The following is a 5,000-nucleotide window of genomic DNA, read 5'->3' as shown; positions in this document are numbered from 1 at the left end:
GAGCCGCCAACATGTTCTTAGTATCGTGTTCTCCAATCCTGGGTGACGGGCACCGCAGGGAGGCAGAGCCATCGCACTTGCCGGGTGGCAGAGGAAGGACCGGACTATGTACAATAGCGGCCAACGACTCCCAGAGCCGGTTGTGCGGCGTCTGCTCTCAGCCTAAGAGGCTTCTGGGAGTGCTCAGGCAAGGGTCAGCCTGCACCCTTGCTGGCAGCACCCAGGGGAACCAGGACGCTTGCATCTCTCGCCTTCATTTTCGACACAAGCGCCTGAGGAGGGACGCCACCCCTCCCCTTGCGTCAAGAGACCTCCCCACCAGCCTCTGACTGATTCTTAGAACGGACGGAAAGAGTCGGGCAAGCCTGTCAAAGCTTTGAGCGAATGTCAAAAGCTTTAGACTTCCGCGAACTCTCCGGCTTGCACTGAGACGCGAGGTCGATGTGCTAAGCACCACGGGGCCCCTTTCGCCTGCAGGTCCCGAGCCGCCAACATGTTCTTAGTATCGTGTTCTCCAAACCTGGGTGACGGGCACCGCAGGGAGGCAGAGCCATCGCACTTGCCGGGTGGCAGAGGAAGGACCGGACTATGTACAATAGCGGCCAACGACTCCCAGAGCCGGTAGTGCGGCGTCTGCTCTCAGCCTAAGAGGCTTCTGGGAGTGCTCAGGCAAGGGTCAGCCTGCACCCTTGCTGGCAGCACCCAGGGGAACCAGGACGCTTGCATCTCTCGCCTTCATTTTCGACACAAACGCCTGAGGAGGGAAGCCAACCCTCCGTGTGTCAAGAGACCGTCCCCGCCCCGGCCTCCGACTGATTCTTAGAACGGACGGAAAGAGTCAGGCAAGCCTGTTAAAGACTTCCGCGAACTCTCCGGCTTGCACTGAGACGCGAGGTCGATGTGCTCAGCACCACGGGGCCCCTTTCGCCTGCAGGTCCCGAGCCGCCAACATGTTCTAAGTATCGTGTTCTCCAAACCTGGGTGACGGGCACCGCAGGGAGGCAGAGCCATCGCACTTGCCGGGTGGCAGAGGAAGGACCGGACTATGTACAATAGCGGCCAACGACTCCCAGAGCCGGTAGTGCGGCGCCTGCTCTCAGCCTAAGAGGCTTTTGGGAGTGCTCAGGCAAGGGTCAGCCTGCACCCTTGCTGGCAGCACCCAGGGGAACCAGGACGCTTGCATCTCTCGCCTTCATTTTCGACACAAACGCCTGAGGAGGGAAGCCAACCCTCCGTGTGTCAAGAGACCGTCCCCGCCCCGGCCTCCGACTGATTCTTAGAACGGACGGAAAGAGTCAGGCAAGCCTGTTAAGACTTCCGCGAACTCTCCGGCTTGCACTGAGACGCGAGGTCGATGTGCTCAGCACCACGGGGCCCCCTTCGCCTGCAGGTCCCGAGCCGCCAACATGTTCTAAGTATCGTGTTCCCCAAACCTGGGTGACGAGCACCGCAGGGAGGCAGAGCCATCGCACTTGCCGGGTGGCAGAGGAAGGACCGGACTATGTACAATAGCGGCCAACGACTCCCAGAGCCGGTAGTGCGGCGCCTGCTCTCAGCTTAAGAGGCTTTTGGGAGTGCTCAGGCAAGGGTCAGCCTGCACCCTTGCTGGCAGCACCCAGGGGAACCAGGACGCTTGCATCTCTCGCCTTCATTTTCGACACAAACACCTGAGGAGGGAAGCCAACCCTCCGTGTGTCAAGAGACCGTCCCCGCCCCGGCCTCCGACTGATTCTTAGAACGGACGGAAAGAGTCAGGCAAGCCTGTCAAAGAATTGAGCAGATGTCAAAATCTTTTAAGACTTCCGCGAACTCTCCGGCTTGCACTGAGACCCGAGGTCGATGTGCTCAGCACCACGGGGCCCCTTTCGCCTGCAGGTCCCGAGCCGCCAACATGTTCTAAGTATCGTGTTCCCCAAACCTGGGTGACGAGCACCGCAGGGCGGCAGAGCCATCGCACTTGCCGGGTGGCAGAGGAAGGACCGGACTATGTACAATAGCGGCCAACCACTCCCAGAGCCGGTAGTGCGGCGTGCGAGGTCTGCTCTCAGCGGAAGAGGGTTTTGGGAATGCTCAGGCAAGGGCCAGCCTGCACCCTTCCTGGCCGCTCCCACGGGAACCAGGCTACTTGCAATCCTTTCCCCCAATAGCAAGTGCCTTTTGGAGGGACGGCCGGAGTCAACGTGGGGTTTGCCCGCCCTCCAAAGTGTCAAGAGACCGCCGCACAGGCCTCTGACTGATTCTTAGAACAGGCAGCAAGAGTTGGGTAAGTCTGTCGAAAATTTGACAAAGTGTCAAAAATTAGACTTCCGAGAGCTCTTGGGCATGCACACAGGCCTGTCATTCAAGTGCTCTGCCCGCGGAACCGTTTTTCGGATGCCTTTCAAAGTGGTCCCGCGCCGCCATTTTGTTCTAAAAATCGTGTTCCCAGAAATCTCCGGTACCCCGCCAACCTCACTGTGTCACAATGTCAAGTGGCACTGAATGGGTCTGAATTTCAAATTCGACTGCTTCGCTCTGGAACTCGAACCCGGCAAAACCGTTTGGATTTTTCCCGGTCCAGACTTCCGCGGCAGACAAAGTTAAAGTTTTCGGGCTGCAGACTCAAAACGACATCTGGCCAACCGCCGGGCTCAATTCGCCCAGTTCCTCCGGCACTTCGGAACTCATGTTCGGCATGAGTTTTTGAATCTTTCCCGATGCTTCGGCATTTTCCTCCGCTGACACTTAGAATATTTTTCACACTTGGCCGAAAATTTTTCTAAGTTTTTCTGGTTACTGATTTCTTCTTTTCGGGCATTTTTCTAAGTTTTCTTGGTTACTCATTTCTCATTTTCAAACATTTTTCTAAGTTTTTCTGGTTACTGATTTCTTCTTTTTGGGCATTTTTCTAAGTTTTCTTGGTTACTCATTTCTCATTTTCAAACATTTTTCTAAGTTTTTCTGGTTACTCATTTCTCATTTTCAAACATTTTTCTAAGTTTTTCTGGTTACTGATTTCTTCTTTTTGGGCATTTTTCTAAGTTTTCTTGGTTACTCATTTCTCATTTTCAAACATTTTTCTAAGTTTTTCTGGTTACTGATTTCTTCTTTTTGGGCATTTTTCTAAGTTTTCTTGGTTACTCATTTCTCATTTTCAAACATTTTTCTAAGTTTTTCTTGTTACTCATTTCTCATTTTCAAACATTTTTCTAAGTTTTTCTGGTTACTGATTTCTTCTTTTTGGGCATTTTTCTAAGTTTTCTTGGTTACTCATTTCTCATTTTCAAACATTTTTCTAAGTTTTTCTGGTTACTCATTTCTCATTTTCAAACATTTTTCTAAGTTTTTCTGGTTACTGATTTCTTCTTTTTGGGCATTTTTCTAAGTTTTCTTGGTTACTCATTTCTCATTTTCAAACATTTTTCTAAGTTTTTCTGGTTACTCATTTCTCATTTTCAAACATTTTTCTAAGTTTTTCTGGTTACTGATTTCTTCTTTTTGGGCATTTTTCTAAGTTTTCTTGGTTACTCATTTCTCATTTTCAAACATTTTTCTAAGTTTTTCTGGTTACTCATTTCTCATTTTCAAACATTTTTCTAAGTTTTTCTGGTTACTCATTTCTGCTTTTCCAACGTTTTACTAAGTTTTGCTGGTTACTGAGTTCACACTTTTAAACATTTTCGGGCATTTTTTCTACGTTTTTCATGTTACTCATTTAGCACTTTCAGGCACTTTCCTATGCTTTCCTGCTTACTGATTTCACACTTTTAAGCATCTTCGGGCATGTTCCTAAGTTTTGCAGTTCATTCGTTTGGGACAGTCAGGCAACTTTCCTAAGCTTTCCTGGTAACCGAATTCACATTGTTGAGAACTTTGGAACCCTTCCCTAAGCTGTGCTGGTTACTCACTTTACCTCTTCAGACACTTGCCCCCGTTGTGACAGAGACCACTTCCCGACTCGGGAAATGCACCAAATTCGGCCTGAACTCAGAGGGCAGTCCCCCCTCGAAGGCGTGGAAGTCGGCAGAATCGCCGGGTCAAATCCGGCTGAGCTACCCGGCTTGGAAGCCTCAAAGTCGGTATGAGCTGTCAGGTTCACTCCCATCCCCGTTTGAACCACTTCCCGACTTAGGAAATTCACCAAATTCGGCCTGAACTTAGAGGGAGTCCCCGCTCGAAGGCGTGGAAGTCGGCAGAACCGCCGGATCAAATCCGGCTGAGCTACCCGGCCCCGAAGCCTCAAAGTCGGTAAGAGCTGTCAGGTTCACTCCCATCCCCGTTTGGACCACTTCCCGACTCGGGAAATTCACCAAATTCGGCCTGAACTTATACAACAGTCCCCCCTCGAAGGCGTGACAGTCGGCAGAACCGCCGGATCAAATCCGGTTGAGCTACCCGGCTTGGAAGCCCCAAAGTCGGTAAGAGCTGTCAGGTTCACTCCCATCCCCGTTTGGACCACTTCCCGACTCGGGAAAATCACCAAATTCGGCCTGAACTTAGAGGAGAGTCCCCGCTCGAAGGCGTGGAAGTCGGCAGAATCGCCGGGTCAAATCCGACTGAGCTACCCGGCCCCGAAGCCTCAAAGTCGGTAAGAGCTGTCAGGTTCACTCCCATCCCCGTTTGGACCACTTCCCGACTCGGGAAATTCACCAAATTCGGCCTGAACTTATACAACAGTCCCCCCTCGAAGGCGTGCAGTCGGCAGAACCGCCGGATCAAATCCGTTGAGCTACCCGGCTTGGAAGCCCCAAAGTCGGTATGAGCTGTCAGTTTCACTCCCATCCCCGTTTGGACCACTTCCCGACTTAGGAAATTCACCAAATTCGGCCTGAACTCAGAGGAGAGTCCCCGCTCGAAGGCGTGGCAGTCGGCAGAACCGCCGGATCAAATCCGACTGAGCTACCCGGCCCCGAAGCCTCAATGTCGGTATGAGCTGTCAGGTTCACTCCCATCCCCGTTTGGACCACTTCCCGACTTAGGAAATTCACCAAATTCGGCCTGAACTTAGAGGAGGTCCCCCC

Source organism: Hemiscyllium ocellatum, unplaced genomic scaffold (assembly GCF_020745735.1).
Source record: "Hemiscyllium ocellatum isolate sHemOce1 unplaced genomic scaffold, sHemOce1.pat.X.cur. scaffold_3469_pat_ctg1, whole genome shotgun sequence".
Classification (NCBI taxonomy): domain Eukaryota; kingdom Metazoa; phylum Chordata; class Chondrichthyes; order Orectolobiformes; family Hemiscylliidae; genus Hemiscyllium; species Hemiscyllium ocellatum.
Note: the sequence above shows the minus strand (reverse complement) of the source record.